Source organism: Lycorma delicatula, chromosome 3 (genome assembly GCF_047948215.1).
Source record: "Lycorma delicatula isolate Av1 chromosome 3, ASM4794821v1, whole genome shotgun sequence".
Classification (NCBI taxonomy): domain Eukaryota; kingdom Metazoa; phylum Arthropoda; class Insecta; order Hemiptera; family Fulgoridae; genus Lycorma; species Lycorma delicatula.
In genome coordinates this window covers 6,014,143-6,033,347 of record NC_134457.1, presented here as the reverse complement: position 1 = coordinate 6,033,347, position 19,205 = coordinate 6,014,143, and the positions used below count along the sequence as shown (strand labels likewise).

The following is a 19,205-nucleotide window of genomic DNA, read 5'->3' as shown; positions in this document are numbered from 1 at the left end:
ATTTTAAATATATGTAATGATACTTTTTTAAAATCACTTTGTTTTTATTTATTATTTTGTAATAATATATATCTATATAAGTAAGGGTGATTTATCAAAAAAAAAAAAAAAAAAAAAAAAAAAAAAACTAGCTAAAAATCGACTTTTTCAGTGTAAACTAAAAAAAAGAAGAAGAAACGTTTAAAGCTAATGCATTAATTATGCTTTAAAATATTAATTTCAGGGAATATCTTTTGCCGCATTTAAAAGATACCAACGATGCAAGTGTACGTTTGAGCACAGAGGACATTTTTTAATAAATATTTATTAACATTAAAAATATTTGAAATTTCAATTTTCTAACATTAAAAAAGATGAAGACTTATTAGAAAGCCCCGGAACAGTTATTTATCTACGAGAGATTATCTCTAAATTAAAGACCGTTTCATTGTAAGAAAATCTATTCTGAAAACTTTATAAATATTTTTTATTTGTCTTAAACTACATACCTTCTCTAAATAATCGCCGCATGAATTAAGACATTTATCGTAACGATACACCAGCTTCAATATATTCTCGTCTTATTCTTCTGCCGGCAGTCCATTTAGCCTCTGATTAACAGCATTTTTAAGTTCATCGTCACCCGCGAATTACCGCTCAATAATTTTCAATTTCCCCAAAAAATTGTAATCAGAAGGAACTAATTTCGGGCAATATGGTGGGTGATCGTAAATTTCCCATCCAAATGTTCTCAGTAAATCACGTGTCGGACCCGCAACATGTGGACGTGCATTATCGTGCAGCAGGACGACGTCGTCGATTTTGAATGGCGCGCCGTAACTTATATAGTACTTTTACAGTAGGCTTCTGCATTTATAGTCGTGGCACGTGGCGTGAAATCAATCAGCAGTATGCCAAACCGATCCCAAAAGACTGTGGCCATCAGTTTGCATCAAAATGGCTGTGGCTTCACCTTTGTCGGTACGGTTGGTAATTGAGGTTGACACCATTCGCTTGACTGCAGTTTTATCTTTGTCGTATAATACGAAATCCGTGTTTCATCGTCGGTTTTTTTTTTGTCTTCAGCCATTTGACTGGTTTGATGCAGCTCTCCAAGATTCCCTATCTAGTGCTAGTCGTTTCATTTCAGTATACCCTCTACATCCAACATCCCCAACAATTTGTATTACATACTCCAAACGTGGTCTGCCTACACAATTTTTTCCTTCTACCTGTCCTTCCAATATTAAAGCGACTATTCCAGGATGCCTTAGTATGTGGCCTATAAGTCTGTCTCTTCTTTTAACTATATTTTTTCAAATGCTTCTTTCTTCACCTAATTGCCGCAATACCTCTTCATTTGCCACTTTATCCACCCATCTGATTTTTAACATTCTCCTATAGCACCTCATTTCAAAAGCTTCTAATCTTTTCTTCTCAGATACTCCGATCGTCCAAGTTTCACTTCCATATAAAGCGACACTCCAAACATACACTTTCAAAAATCTTTTCCTGACATTTAAATTAATTTTTGATGTAAACAAATTATATTTCTTACTGAAGGCTCGTTTAGCTTGTGCTATTCGGCATTTTATATCGCTCCTGCTTCGTCCATCTTTAGTAATTTTACTTCCCAAATAACAAAATTCTTCTACCTCCATAATCTTTTCTCCTCCTATTTTCACATTCAGCGGTCCATCTTTGTTATTTCTACTACATTTCATTACTTTTGTTTTGTTCTTGTTTATTTTCATGCGATAGTTCTTGCGTAGGACTTCATCTATGCCGTTCATTGTTTCTTCTAAATCCTTTTTACTCTCGGCTAGAATTACTATATCATCAGCAAATCGTAGCATCTTTATCTTTTCACCTTGTACTGTTACTCCGAATCTAAATTGTTCTTTAACATCATTAACTGCTAGTTCCATGTAAAGATTAAAAAGTAACGGAGATAGGGAACATCCTTGTCGGACTCCCTTTCTTATTAGGGCTTCTTTCTTATGTTCTTCAATTGTTGTTGCTGTTTGGTTCCTGTACATGTTAGCAATTGTTCTTCTATCTCTGTATTTGAACCCTAATTTTTTTAAAATGCTGAACATTTTATTCCAGTGTACGTTATCGAAAGCCTTTTCTAGGTCTATAAACGCCAAGTATGTTGGTTTGTTTTTCTTTAATCTTCCTTCTACTATTAATCTGAGGCCTAAAATTGCTTCCCTTGTCCATATACTTTTCCTGAAACCAAATTGGTCTTCTCCTAACACTTCTTCCACTCTCCTCTCAATTCTTCTGTATAAAATTCTAGTTAAGATTTTTGATGCATGACTAGTTAAACTAATTGTTCTGTATTCTTCACATTTATCTGCCCCTGCTTTCTTTGGTATCATAACTATAACACTTTTTTTGAAGTCTGATGGAAATTCCCCATTTTCATAAATATTACACACAAGTTTGTATAATCTATCAATGGCTTCCTCACCTGCACTGCGCAGTAATTCTACAGGTATTCCGTCTATTCCAGGAGCCTTTCTGCCATTTAAATCTTTTAATGCTCTCTTAAATTCAGATCTCAGTATTGTTTCTCCCATTTCATCCTCCTCAACTTCCTCTTCTTCCTCTATAACGCCATTTTCTAATTCATTTCCTCCGTATAACTCTTCAATATATTCCACCCGTCTATCGACTTTACCTTTCGTATTATATATTGGTGTACCATCTTTGTTTAACACATTATTAGATTTTAATTTATGTACCCCAAAATTTTCCTAAACTTTCCTGTATGCTCCGTCTATTTTACCAATGTTCATTTCTCTTTCCACTTCTGAACACTTTTCTTTAATCCACTCTTCTTTCACCAGTTTCTATCGCTATGATTCTATCGCTATGCGTTTTGAAATACACCACTCTCCTCCCTATCTTCTTGTTCATCACGAAACCTACTCCTGCCTGCCCATTATTTGACGCTGAGTTAATTACTCTAAAATCACCTGACCAAAAGTTGCCTTCCTCTTCCCACCGAACCTCACTAATTCCTACTATATCCACATTTGTCCTTCCCATTTCCCTTTTTAAATTTTCTAGCCTACCAACCTTTTTCAAGCTTCTAACATTCCACGCTCCGACTCGTAGAATGTTATTTTTTAATTTTCTGGTGACCCCTTCCTTAGTAGTCCCCACCCGGAGATCCGAACGGGGGACTATTTTACCTCCGGAATATTTTACCAAGGAAGGCGCCTCCATTATTGCTATGTGAAAATGCAGAGAGCCACATTTTCTTGGAAAAAAAAGCAGCTGTAGTTTTCCATTGCTTTCAGCTGCGCAGTACTCAGAGGACTGAGTGATGTTGATACGGCCGTTTAAGTCGTCCTGACTCACGCCCCTAACAACTACTGAAAGAGCTGCTGCCCTCTTTCAGGAATCATTCCTTAGTCTGGCTCTCAACAGATACCTCTCCGATATGGTTGCACCTTCGGTCCAGCTACTCTGTATCCCTGAGCACTCAAGCCCCCTCACCAACGGCAAGGTCTCATGATTCATAGAGGAGGACTGAGCTTGTAGTTAAAAATAAAACGGTATTATTATTAATAACAATAACAAAATGTTCATTTCTGAAATGAAAATTACTCTTTCCAGAGTCTAGATTAGATTTTTATACATAATTTGGAAATTAACTTTAAATGTTTAGTGGAACAATTTTGTAATCGACTTTTCTGCGGAACTCCTTCAGTCAAAAAAAAATTTATGTGCATGACGAGAAATAGTGAATGGTAACGTCTTTACCTTCAACCTAGAGGTTTCGAATCGAGTCCGGGGTTCAGGTTTGAAATTTGTGGCACGATAGAAATATGTATTCTGTAGTCCCATTGCTAAGCTATGGTCAATAAAATCATCTTAAGAAAAAACTTCGTTTAATCCTTTGTAAGCTAAGCTATTTCCTGACTGATGCATATTATTAAGTCGGTAAATGAAAAAGCATATAAGCAGATTATTCCAGAAATCACTATGTTCTGAAAAAGTGATGAAATGTGTCTAAGTAATATAGTTTTTTATGATTAAACAGAAATATTATTTTTAATTTCTGTTTATAGCAAAGAAATGAATAAATTAGGCTATACCTGCAGTGACACCTTAAATTTAATATTTAAAAAAAATTAAATTATACACCAGTTTCAAAAGTAAATAAAATTATTACAAAATGTATAATTTGTTAGTAGAAATTGTTTTAATTTCAATTATTAATGAAACTTTTATTTTTTGAACAGGAAATTTTTAAGGGGTGCGACCGCTTATGTTATGTACGGCGCGGCCACTCAACCAACACAGCCACTGTTACTGTATATACAACGCGACTGACTGCACCTGCCTCTGGTTGGTTATTTGACTAAAAAAATAAGATAAAAGTATTTAAAATATGAGAAACGAATTACGTACGGTTACCTTATTGTGGTGTTTGTCGGGGAACACTAAGAACCGGGAAAAATACAATTTTACCCGGTCGGAGTACGGGTAACCAGTTGTAAATTATGTTTTTAAGATGGAGTGTTTTGAAACCCACATTCTTAGATCACTCAAAGTTTCAGGTCCTGTACTGACCAAAATATTGCTCTGAAGAAATTACAATGCACTGATTTTTTTTTTTTAATTGAACAGGCTTTAATTTTTATTTACCATTATTATTCTCACTAGCATGAGTTTAACGAACACTGCGGGATTCAAGGCGAAAAACTCTCTGCTAGACAGGAAGGGTGCGCGAAGCGAACCATGACCGGCTAAATATATCCTGACCGCGACTGGGATCTAGATGTGGGGGTTGTAATACATTTTTTTAAAATTTTTATTGGGCGTTTGCTTATCAGCTTATATTGGATTATTATTATTTCAATTCATAATTAAGATGGATTGGTCTGACAAAGATCGTTCAGTTTTCTTATCTTCCTTTTTTGTTATTCTTTATTATAAGGTTGGGATAGAATTCGTTGTTTATCTTATCTTCCTTCTATATTTGTAATATACATTTTTATTTACTGTTTTATCGCGATTTAATGAAAATCTGAAAACAAATATTTTTGATTAAACAATCTTTATTTATACGAATAAATAAATAAGTTTGGTATTAAAAAAATATTGCGGGTGAAGCCGCGACAGCGAAACGCTGGTGCGTGTGTGTATGTATGTATATATATATAGTGTAGATCAGCGAATCGAATTCCCGGGAGAACAGGAAAATATGAACTTTCCCGAAAAAACTTTGAAGGTGAAATATTAAAAAGTTCCATCTAACTATCAGCTAGGCTTTTTACTTTACTTCCGTTTTTTTAACACTTCATATATTGACAGACAGCTTCATCAAACATACGTACCTAATGCTTGGTTTTTTAAAGAAAACTTTTTCGAACATTAAAAACAAATATTAACTTAACTTTTCTCAACAACAATTTTCAGCAACAGTAATTTTTCACGGCAGAAGAAATATATATATATATTTTTTTAAATAAATATTTTACGTTCATTAATGTATCGAATATTTAAAATTTTAGTATCCGTTAATTTTTCTCAAAAATAGTATTTTGCAATTACGTTCGGAAAGTTCCTCTGCACTGGAATTATGGACAAAACTTTCTTAATTATTAGTTTGTAGTTTTATTTCATAGTCTAATAGAAACAGGTATTAAAATAACCGGTATAGTTTATAAAAGTTGTTAAAAATGACCTTCTCCAATATCAATACAACGCTGCTTACGTTTCAATTTGTTTTTAAGCTCTTTAACCGGCTAATGTATCGGAATGTTTGGTACGTATGCTGTAATTGCGGTTTTTAGCTCGTCAATCATGCGTGTTGAGTTGTGACACGCTGGTTGTTTTGCCGCTCCCCGTAGAAATAATCTGGGGGAGTTGGATCGGGCGATTGTGCAGGCCACGGCCACAAACCCCGTCAAAATGATCCGTGCACCAAAGACATTTGGTGCACGGATTGCACTGCATTGCATTGATTTGGTTCAGCGTTTGAAATAATAATTTCCTTTACTTAACGAATCTTCATGTTTTTCACGATAAAAAATCGCGTAACGGTTTAAAATAAGCGACATTATGGTACGGGTGAAAAAGATTGAAACAGTTATTCACAATTTAAGCGAATATTAGCTTCTATCATTCGAGTAGCCTGCTTATTTAATTTAATTTTTTAATAATTTTCTATTTTAATTTAATTATTTAATATTTTCAAATGTTTTCTCCGGTAATTACAGGTCAAAGCCATATTCCAATTATCCTACTCCTTTTTTTATTTTTTAATTGGTTTTATATGAAATAAATTTTTTAGCTTATGAAAATTGTGAAAACATTTTTAAAATCGATTATTCAATAATTTATGTTACAATAAAATTGAAATAATTTTTGTTTTTTTTGTTTTTGCAGTTGCTGATAAATTTATTTGCCAGGTAATGTACTTATTTTAAATACTATATTAAATTATTTTTACACTGAATTTTCAAAAATAATCATATAAAATACCTAATACTAATTAAACCGACACGTACATAGTCGAACATAATCGCAAATATATGTCAGTAGTGTTTTATCTAGAGCTTAATCTTTTGTGTTCTAAATTTTTTTAGGCGCAATCAATATCTAAGAATTAAACGAAATAATCTTACGTCATTAATTTTTTTTCTGTTACCAAAAGAAAAAGTCGTTATTATATCAGTTGATTATGTGAATTATTTAGATTTGATTTTTTTTTTTTTTTTACCATTACCTTACAAAGATTGTCGGTAAATGTTCAAAATACATAAATATGACTACAGATATAAATAGTTTTTTTACGATTATCTCACGCTCGAAAAAATAAAAAAAATAAAAAAAATAGAAACGTTTTAACGTCTAAAATGTATAATATACCGACCGGGATTTGAACCCAAAGGAGTTTCCGGTTGAAAGGTTAAAATGCTATCGCTTCGCCATGGAGATCGATACTTGTTTTCTTTTGTACTAAGAAACAAGTAATTATCTTACTTGTTTTTCAGTGACTCATCTTTAAAAAAATAAATAAAAAGACATGCTGTTTATTATTACATAATGTATATGGGGGTCTAAAAAGTTGTAGACGAGATATCTCGATTTTTGATGATTTTATTAACGGTGCTACATATCTGGTGCAGAAACTTACATATCCTGCCCTAACAAAAAAAAATAAAAAACACAATCAACGTGACGCATACATATAGAATATCAGGATTCCCAATGGTCCCTATCATCTCGCCGGACTGTGAAAACGTTTTTTTTTTTGAAAAGTTTCATTTTGTCAATTTTCAATGATTTTTGGCTTCTAAAAACATTATTCAACATGATGGTATTACTGCGAAAAGCAGCTGCGTCGATCGTAACATGATTTATTTCTATCTCATTAATAGGAAAATTGCTATATTTTTGATACGGGTCGAATACATAACACATCCTTTGAAGTCGCTTAAAAAAAACTGATAACAAAGATGTAATGATTTCCTGGCATCGGTTATTTATTTTTACGTAGTGAAAAAATAATTATACAGGAAAAGGTTATCTATGATTTCTTTTTTGGGATAAGGTAAATCTGTGATGAAGTTTTATTGTACATTAAGTTTAAATAAAAAAAAACTTTTAATAACACAAAAAGTCAATAATTTTATTTTTTCTGCTCCCCACCTCTAAAATGGCCTTTTAAGAAAAGTTTTTGATTATTCTACGTTTACTATGTTAAATGGAGGAAATTTAATAATATTATAAATCTAAATTAAAAAAAAAATTTATATTTGCAATATAGAATATATTGCAATATTTTAAAGTTTGATGTTTTTCATCCCTATTATTGCTCCCAAAGGATTTTTTTTTGGATCGCTTGCATTACTACTTAGTCTAGGTAGACATTAAAAAAAAAATCGGTTAAAAAATTTGCAATAAGTACAATTTTCTAGTATAATTCAGACCCTTACGGAATCGCTAATATGAGTTTATCTGCATTTATAAAATTAGTGTAATAAATTTAACATTTTATAATAATTTTAAAAAAACATTTAAAAAAATGATTTTCGTATATTTTTAGAAAGTAAACTATTTAATCGTTAAGATTTAGACGTTATTATTAAGTGTAATTTTTTAAATTTAAAAAAACGTAATAAAAGTAATACACCAGCCGTTTGCATGCTGGCTTCTAGATCGGCTGGTCTTGTTTTTTCTTGTACACAAAAAAAAATTGTATATGTGTCTTTTATTTACTTCTCTATTAAGCATGGACTATTGCTGTGTTATTTATAAGGAACTTGTGAAGTCTTGTCATTTAATTATGTCTAGTTGTAAGTTTTTATCCCTTTTGCCATTTTCTGTTGCTATCCTGCAGGATTTTAGGTCCATCATGACTGGTTAGATTTCAAAAAAATATGACTCCTAGAAATGCTAGGAGTATTCTAGGAAACACATGTTTGTATAAATGAGTGTATTATATGAAAAAAAAGGTCGCCAGGGGTTGAACCGTGGACACGGGTAGGAACAAGGGAGGTAGCCTCAATGCTGAGGACGTTTTTAGTTCATCCACATGCAAGAGTGGTTGGATTGGGGCGCTCCGATGAAACATTGACGACCCTCAAGGTATGTGAGGTGGGTGCGTGATTAGTTAGGGGGGCGGGGGGGGGGGGGGTATGCGTGGGGTGCATACCCGGACTCTGATTAGAGTATAGGGTAGGGGGTAGCCTTTCTGGGGAAGGGAGTCGTGGAAATCAAAAGCGGTGGTTATGATGTTTCAATGAACCGGGGGGACCCGGACGGGTAGGACAGCGATTAGCTGCGTGCACAGGGTGGGTTAATCTGCAGCCACGTCACTCTGGGCCGATCGAGGCAGCGTCTTCTAGGCGATTACCGGTTGCCCCTGAGCGGTTAAAAAGGTTCGAAAAAAAAAATCGTCTGGTCTTGGGTTTGATTCTCGGGAAAAGTCTTTTTCAACTGTAACTTAATTGTTCTCATTAAAATAAGTTTAACTTATCAGAGACTGTAAAACTAAAATAATAAACGTTCATTTAATAAATTACTGAAAGAAAATGCTTTTTTTTCGTTCTGGTTTGAATATATGAATTTTACTTCAACAACGATTATCTCTCTGTAAGATACTAAAAATTAATGCACACATTTCAATACAAAAAATATAATTGTACTTCAGAATGCCACACTACGTATAGTATTCTGAAATTCAAATAGATCTATTAAACGTTAATAAAAAAAATCGCGTAATTTAAAAAAACAATCATATAAACCAGTGATTCTCAAACTGTGTACTCGCGGCGCCTCTTCACAAGGCGCCGCGAGTATTGTAAAAGCTTCATAACAAATTGAACCAAGACATTTATAATTATTAATTTAATGTTAATAAAGTAAAAAAGTAATGAAGAAACACGAGTTTTATTTATTTTTATCTCTTACTTACGAGTAGTCATACTTTTACTTATGGTTGGGCGCCGTGGAAAAACTTTAATTGAAATAGGTCGCCGCGATTAGGAAAATTTTGGGAACCACAACATAAACAATAATTATTTAAAATTGCGCGTATCGTAGAATAAATAATTTTGCGATATTTATTTGAATTTCAAAGCATAGGCAGCGGCACAGCAGTGTGAGACTTGTAATCAATATTTTCACATTGCAAAAGTAATTCTGTAAATTAGACGATTCAAACGCAGCTTCATATGAGTAATTATCGAAATAGTTTATAGTTATTAATTAATAAATTTAAAAAAAATTCAAATCAAATTAAAAAAAAAGAAGATATTGACCTTTTAAGAAATTTATTATCTTTTCACACGATTTTTTTATTTTTAATAATACGTACATATTTTTATTGATAAAATAAAAAGAAAGACCAGACTATGAACAGTTTATTAACTTTAAATAAGATTTAATTTTTTTTTCTAAAATCATTACTTTTGTGATATTTTGCGAGAAAACCTTTTTTTTAATCCTTTTTGTACCTTCCCGACCTTTTTATCCTGCAGGATTCTCTAATATTGTACTAAGCAAATGTAGAAAAAAAATTGGTAATTACTAATTGTTTGTTACTTGTTAATTCTTTTAACAACTTATTTTAACTATAAGAAATTCATCGCAGGCTATTTATTACAATTTAATCGCATTTATTTGAATTCCTAGATACGAACTTCAGTAAGTATAACCGAATTTATATGTACTTCACCATCTTCCCGATCGTTTCCGGGTAACTCACGTCAACGACATTCATTTTAATGTCAGTTACTTCTTAATGGAGTACAAATAAAGTGAAAGTGATAACGGAAAACTCATAATACAAATCGATGTACTAATATTTGATATGAGTAATTTCAAAACTTATTTCGAAATTACTCGTATTTCTATATTCTATTTTATTAGATATATAATGTTAGAATATTTCATATTTTTTTGCTCTATTTTTGTTTATTTAATCAAATTTATTTTCAGTTTAATCGTATTGAATTATAATTAAACTTTATAATATTACGACAGAACTACAGCAGTTAAGTAAATACAGTACATATAAATTTATATACACTGCTCGGATATCGTAAGAAATATCACGGTGCGTTAACGGTATGGAATCCAGAAGTCATTCGTCGAAAACGACTAACTTGTGAAAAACTTTAACTCGGAGCACAATGCCGGATGAATATAACGATGTTTGTTTATGTACAAATTTAACTTGGGCACTTTCAGATTTATATATTCATTTAATCGGTAGAATGACTATATATTTCTGGCAATTTATAGATTATTCAGCATTTCCAGGATAAATTTATTAAGTACATTACACAGGCGCCACGGTTCGTACGGAACAACCAAATTCACGAGTACTTAGGTGTGTTCGAGAGGAAGTCGATCGATTTGCAACTAAGTATAAAATAATTCTTAACGACCGCGTAAATTATCTCGCTGTTAACTTCTTAGACATTAATGAAGATGTATGGCGATTAAAGCGGGTACGTGTATCGGACCTAGGACCTAACTGATACTCAGGACGAGGACTCTCTTTAGTTGAGCGTCATCAAAGTATTTACGTTTACGTTTACCATCATTCTAATTTTATTGTTCTTTTTATGTTTTCGTTTTATTCGTAGTACGGGACGTTATTATGATTTTTCGTTCGTTTCTAGTCGGATTTTGTCAATGCTTACGCTACCTTTGATTTATTGTTGACGTGTAGAATGTATTTAATTGATGTGCTTCAAGGGAAACTCCTTTATAGCTTATTATTGTCATGAGATTAACTTTTGTTTCTAATCTACGAAATCGATTGTAAATATAATTTGAGATAAAAAAATCGGTTAATTAATTTACTCGTTAAGATTCTCAAAGGTCAAATGGTTTAACGGCGACGATCTATCTGATTAAGCATCTTCAAATGCTTTTATTATAACATCTTATTTTTATATATTATAAAGATATGTTGCCGAAATGTTAATTTTTATTAACTTAACAAAATGACAAAATAACAGATTATTTTAGAATATAGTAAAATAAAATCAAATTATTATAGACTAAATAATAAGACTTGTCTTGTTTAAATTTTAGACAAAACGGTATTCTACTAAAAACTGCCGTTCGCTTATGAGAATCTATAAATAAAATTGTAAAATTTTGTCATTATTTTCCTTAGTGAAGTGTTCGGTGTGAAAGAAAACGAATAAAAATTGGTATTAAAGCAGTTTTTTATCGGCATTTCACCATCTTTTAATATTGAAATGTAATCAAATAAAAATACTTAGTATATTTTATATTTGTTAGTGAAACTTATTTATTTCTATTCTTTAAAAAAAAATGTATTTAAATCTTTATTACATTTTATAATACGATATCACGATAATTTTAACCGTTATCAGAACATACATAAGAGTGGAAGAAGATATATCTATATATACATTAAGATATATCAGAGAAAATAATCATAATTGCAACCCAGATAATTTTATTAATTGTCTTGAATATTCCAATAACTTTCGTAAAACAATTATTATGGAAAAATATTACGTATACTTTTGATAAATGAACAAACGACATTTGATATTAAACAATAACATTGATTCTTAGCTTGGTTGTACCGATTCATACTAATAAATATAACAATTGAGAGCTTCATACTATCATGACGAAAAACGTCGATATTATTTTTAACTAATAGTTAAATACAATTGATCGTCAAAAACGATCTTACAATTTTTGTTTTTAAAATTCAAAATTCATTTAATATATTAATTTGTGAAGAAAATAATTATAATGCATAACATATATTAAATGTTCCTGACGATGGATTAATATCCGAAAGCGGTCGGACATAATAATAAAAATAGTTTTAAGTGGAAATTATTATATAATTAATTTCTATCAATACTAACGGACCATGATCAATAATAAAAGTAATATATTTGCTGTAACAAGAGGGCGTAATCGTATTGTTCAGATAAAAATAATGCGTATGCCTGGGCGGTAATAAAATGAATTACTAAAAATAACAAAGGAACGATAAAGAATAATAATAATCGAATTACAATTTTAATTGCGGTTTACTCTTTATTCAAATTTAATTAGATATGACTTAAAATGTAGGCTATCGGGGAAAAACCGTATTCTCATTACGGAAAATTTCTTCATATAAAACGCAAATTTTCATCTATTTATTGAGTTCTATTGTAGTTTTAAGAAAAAAATGATTTGTTAAGAAAAAATATAATATCTGAATTCCGTTTTTTTTTTTTTTTTGTCTTCAGTCATTTGACTGGTTTGATGCAGCTCTCCAAGATTCCCTATCTAGTGCTAGTCGTTTCATTTCAGTATACCCTCTACATCCTACATCCCCAACAATTTGTTTTACATACTCCAAACGTGGCCTGCCTACACAATTTTTCCCTTCTACCTGTCCTTCCAATATTAAAGCGACTATTCCAGGATGCCTTAGTATGTGGCCTATAAGTCTGTCTCTTCTTTTAACTATATTTTTCCAAATGCTTCTTTCTTCATCTATTTGCCGCAATACCTCTTCATTTGTCACTTTATCCACCCATCTGATTTTTAACATTCTCCTATAGCACCGCATTTCAAAAGCTTCTAATCTTTTCTTCTCCGATACTCTGATTGTCCAAGTTTCACTTCCATATAAAGCGACACTCCAAACATACACTTTCAAAAATCTTTTCCTGACATTTAAATTCATTTTTGATGTAAACAAATTATATTTCTTACTGAAGGCTCGTTTAGCTTGTGCTATTCGGCATTTTATATCGCTCCTGCTTCGTCCATCTTTAGTAATTTTACTTCCCAAATAACAAGATTCTTCTACCTCCATAATCTTTTCTCCTCCTATTTTCACATTCAGTGGTCCATCTTTGTTATTTCTACTACATTTCATTACTTTTGTTTTGTTCTTGTTTATTTTCATGCGATAGTTCTTGCGTAGCACTTCATCTATGCCGTTCATTGTTTCTTCTAAATCCTTTTTACTCTCGGCTAGAATTACTATATCATCAGCAAATCGTAGCATCTTTATCTTTTCACCTTGTACTGTTACTCCGAATCGAAATTGTTCTTTAACATCATTAACTGCTAGTTCCATGTAAAGATTAAAAAGTAACGGAGATAGGGAACATCCTTGTCGGACTCCCTTTCTTATTAGGGCTTCTTTCTTATGTTCTTCAATTGTTATTGTTGCTGTTTGGTTCCTGTACATGTTAGCAATTGTTCTTCTATCTCTGTATTTGAACCCTAATTTTTTTAAAATGCTGAACATTTTATTCCAGTCTACGTTATCGAAAGCCTTTTCTAGGTCTATAAACGCCAAGTGCGTTGGTTTGTTTTTCTTTAATCTTCCTTCTACTATTAATCTGAGGCCTAAAATTGCTTCCCTTGTCCCTATACTTTTCCTGAAACCAAATTGGTCTTCTCCTAACACTTCTTCCACTCTCCTCTCAATTCTTCTGTATAAAATTCTAGTTAAGATTTTTGATGCATGACTAGTTAAACTAATTGTTCTGTATTCTTCACATTTATCTGCCCCTGCTTTCTTTGGTATCATAACTATAACACTTTTTTTGAAGTCTGATGGAAATTCCCCATTTTCATAAATATTACACACCAGTTTGTATAATCTATCAATCGCTTCCTCACCTGCACTGCGCAGTAATTCTACAGGTATTCCGTCTATTCCAGGAGCCTTTCTGCAATTTAAATCTTTTAATGCTCTCCTTAATTCAGATCTCAGTATTGTTTCTCCCATTTCATCCTCCTCAACTTCTTCTTCTTCCTCTATAACACCATTTTCTAATTCATTTCCTCCGTATAACTCTTCAATATATTCCACCCATCTATCGACTTTACCTTTCGTATTATATATTGGTGTACCATCTTTGTTTAACACATTATTAGATTTCAATTTATGTACCCCAAAATTTTCCTTAACTTTCCTGTATGCTCCGTCTATTTTACCAATGTTCATTTCTCTTTCCACTTCTGAACACTTTTCTTTAATCCACTCTTCTTTCACCAGTTTGCACTTCCTGTTTATAGCATTTCTTAATTTCCGATAGTTCCTTTTACTTTCTTCATCACTAGCATTCTTATATTTTCTACGTTCATCCATCAGCTGCAATATATCGTCTGAAACCCAAGGTTTTCTACCGGTTCTCTTTATTCCGCCTAAGTTTGCTTCTGCTGATTTAAGAATTTCCTTTTTAACATTCTCCCATTCTTCTTCTACATTTTCTACCTTATCTTTTTTACTCAGACCTCTTGCGATGTCCTCCTCAAAAATCTTTTTTACCTCCTCTTCCTCAAGCTTCTCTAAATTCCACCGATTCATCTGACACCTTTTCTTCAGGTTTTTAAACCCCAATCTACATTTCATTATCACCAAATTATGGTCGCTATCAATGTCTGCTCCAGGGTAAGTTTTGCAGTCAACGAGTTGATTTCTAAATCTTTGCTTAACCATGATATAATCTATCTGATACCTTCCAGTATCGCCTGGCTTTTTCCAAGTGTATATTCTTCTATTATGATTTTTAAATTGGGTGTTGGCAATTACTAAATTATACTTCGTGCAAAATTCTATAAGTCGGTCCCCTCTTTCATTCCTTTTGCCCAGCCCGTATTCACCCACTATATTTCCTTCCTTGCCTTTTCCAATGCTTGCATTCCAATCTCCAACTATTATTAAATTTTCATCTCCTTTTACGTGTTTAATTGCTTCATCAATCTCTTCGTATACACACTCTACCTCATCATCATCATGGGCGCTTGTAGGCATATAGACGTTAACAATCGTTGTCGGTTTAGGTTTTGATTTTATCCTTATTACAATGATTCTATCGCTATGCGTTTTGAAATACTCCACTCTCCTCCCTATCTTCTTGTTCATCACGAAACCTACTCCTGCCTGGCCATTATTTGACGCTGAGTTAATTACTCTAAAATCACCTGACCAAAAGTCGCCTTCCTCTTCCCACCGAACCTCACTAATTCCTACTATATCCACATTTGTCCTACCCATTTCCCTTTTTAAATTTTCTAGCCTACCAACCTTTTTCAAGCTTCTAACATTCCACGCTCCGACTCGTAGAATGTTATTTTTTAATTTTCTGGTGACCCCTTCCTTAGTAGTCCCCACCCGGAGATCCGAACGGGGGACTATTTTACCTCCGGAATATTTTACCAAGGAAGGCGCCTCCATTATTTCTATGTGAAAATGCAGAGAGCCACATTTTCTTGGAAAAAAAGCAGCTGTAGTTTTCCATTGCTTTCAGCTGCGCAGTACTCAGAGGACTGAGTGATGTTGATACGGCCGTTTAAGTCGTCCTGACTCACGCCCCTAACAACTACTGAAAGAGCTGCTGCCCTCTTTCAGGAATCATTCCTTAGTCTGGCTCTCAACAGATACCTCTCCGATATGGTTGCACCTTCGGTCCAGCTACTCTGTATCCCTGAGCACTCAAGCCCCCTCACCAACGGCAAGGTCTCATGATTCATAGAGGAGGGAATTCCGTTATATTATTAAATTAAATACCAGTTTCGCTTATGAAATTGATATTTAAAAAATTACATTTATCTTTATTTCCTTTTTTTTCTTTTATTTATTCGCTTTTATAATTTACAATAATACTGCAATTTAAATATATTTGTAATTTTTACTCATTCAATTTCTAAACTGAAAATTAAAAAAAGTAAAAAACTCAAAAATGTTTATTTAAAGTCCAGAAAAATTAGGCGGTCATTTCGATCATTTAACGACCATCTTAGTTACAAACTAGCCACTAAGAAAATAGTGTGTTTAAAAATAAATAAATTAACCAAAAGGAATACCCCTTTTATATCGATTAACACTATCATAATGTTTAAAACACTATAAAAATACTTTAATAGCGTTTATAGAGTAAGAAAAAATACAAATTTGATCCCAATTTTTTAAAATCGTAATTTAAACTTACCGTCTAGAAAGTTGGCCTCTGGCCTCGGAAATGTTAAAGATAAATTTAATCCTTCAACTGAGCGGGCGTTTAGTAATTGAATTTTAAAGTCAATAGTTTTCAATTTAGAATAGGTTGGGGAAACCGAAAGAATGACTGAAACTAAAGAAATAGGCTGAATCCCAGCCCGCACGGAAACTGATCACAAAAAGTTCTAAAACTAAAGTCCTAAATTTGTAGTTAATAAACAAAAATTAGATATTTGGAAACTTACTTCATCGATAATGATGCAAAATCCTCATTGTGGAAGAAACAATAACAGAACAATATCAAATTTTAAATTCAATTTTGTTGTTTTTTTGTCTTCAGTCATTTGACTGCAGCTCTCCAAGATTCCCTATCTAGTGCCAGTCGTTTCATTTCAGTATACCCCCTACATCCTACATCCTACATCCCTAACAATTTGTTTTACATATTCCAAATGCGGCCTGCCTAGACAATTTTTTCCTTCTACCTGTCCTTCCAATATTAAAGCGACTATTCCAGGATGCCTTAGTATGTGGCCTATAAGTCTGTCTCTTCTTTTAACTACATTTTTCCAAATGCTTCTTTCTTCATCTATATGCCGCAATACATCTTCATTTTTCACTTTATCCACCCATCTGATTTTTAACATTCTCCTATAGCACCGCATTTCAAAAGCTTCTAATCTTTTCTTCTCAGATACTCCGATCGTCCAAGTTTCACTTCCATATAAAGCGACACTCCAAACATACACTTTCAAAAATCTTTTCCTGACATTTAAATTAATTTTTGATGTAAACAACTTATATTTCTTACTGAAGGCTCGTTTCGCTTGTGCTATTCGGAATTTTATATCGCTCCTGCTTCGTCCATCTTTAGTAATTCTACTTCCCAAATAACAAAATTCTTCTACCTCCATAATCTTTTCTCCTCCTATTTTCACATTCATTGGTCCATCTTTGTTATTTCTAATACATTTCATTACTTTTGTTTTGTATTTGTTTATTTTCACGCGATAGTTCTTGCGTAGGACTTCATCTATGCCGTTCATTGTTTCTTCTAAATCCTTTTTACTTTCGGCTAGAATTACTATATTATCAGCAAATCGTAGCATCTTTATCTTTTCACCTTGTACTGTTACTCCGAATCTAAATTGTTCTTTAACATCATTAACTGTTAGTTCCATGTAAAGATTATACAGTAACGGGGATAGGGAACATCCTTGTCGGACTCCCTTTCTTATTACGGCTTCTTTCTTATGTTCTTCGATTATTACTGTTGCTGTTTGGTTCCTGTACATGTTAGCAATCGTTCTTCTATCTCTGTATTTGAACACTATTTTTTTTTAAATGCTGAATATTTTATTCCAGTCTACTTATCGAATGCCTTTTCTAGGTCTATAAACGCCAAGTATGTTGGTTTGTTTTTCTTTAATCTTCCTTCCACTATTTATCTGAGAATTTAATCTAAAATTCAATTTAAAATTTAAAAAATTCGTCTTTGAATTTTAATCTTTTGTGTGTGTGTGTGTGTGCGCGCGCGCGTCTGTAAACCTTATGCATTTTGCGGTGGTGGGCATTCTTGAGTTGAGGTTTCCATAGTTTATATGATTTTTAACTGTCTTAGCTTTCAATCTGTTTATTCCCTAAAACAGCATTGGTTATGTTTTTATTTTTTGTTGAAAAAACCCTATATTTATATATTTTGTTTGATGGGGGCTTCAGAGAAGCTCAGAAGAAATCGAAGAGAGAAAGGTATTAGCCGTTAATTAGTGTATTCATCCCTTTGGAAATTCATTTGGAGACGAAAAAGTGAGAAGAAGCTTTTTGAAAAACGTATGGGCTGGCACAACGTCACACAGTTCTGAAGAACAATGGTTATTCGTAATTCGTATTAAGGTAGCCTTTTAGATTAAATTTTGCGGGGCAAATGTTATTTTAAAAAACCTCGAATTTTCATAATAAGAGACAATTGTTTCAAATTTGGTAGATAAGTTGTTTCCTAATAGTTTTGTTAGGAACAAGATGTAATGAAAATCTTATGGCTGGGGTCTTGTAGAAAATCCCAAAAACTCTGTTGAAAATACTCGTTTTATAATGTTCAAAAGTATTCTTTACGCGTTAAATAATATTGATTTATTTTATTCGTTTCTTTATACATCATTTCCTTAGTACCCACTGATGATGGTTGTTTAACAATAGAAACGCCTATCTAGTTTTAATATTTTTAATTAAAATTTATGTAAGCTGCTTTTGAACGTTTTATTTTTTCCAATTTATTCCAATAATTGTTAAGTACAGCTAAGCAATTAATTACCTGCAGCTTACAGCTAACGATTTAATTATCTGATTTTGTTTTAATCTATCCTGTATTCTATTCTGATTATGTCTTTTGTCTTCCTTAATAGGCCTAACTTTCTTATTTAATATGTGTAAATAAGGTATCAAAAAAAAGAAAACAATAAAACAATTGCAGGCTACTTGACGCCAAAATTACTTCCACAAATAAAGCGATTAATTAATGTAAAATATAGCAATTACAAACTGAAGGATCATAAATACGAGTATATGTCAATACTCGTCAGTATACTTTATACCATATATATATATATATATATATATATATATAGAGAGAGAGAGAAATTTTTTGTCAATATAATTTAATTGGTATTATATGTCAGTATACTTAAATTGGTTTGTGTCTGTATACTTCATGTTTGGTATATGCTAGTATACTTTTACGAGT

General features: G+C 32.3%; 1 protein-coding gene across 1 annotated transcript in view; it reads left to right on the top strand.

Moving 5' to 3' along the window:
* Positions 1 to 19,205, top strand: part of LOC142320839 (facilitated trehalose transporter Tret1-like) — a 563,915-nt gene that overhangs the window by 102,912 nt on the left and 441,798 nt on the right. The window contains exon 2 of the mRNA XM_075358815.1: positions 6,391 to 6,413. The gene's annotated coding sequence lies outside the window, so the exon portion shown is untranslated. The remainder of the gene's footprint in view (positions 1 to 6,390; positions 6,414 to 19,205) is intronic.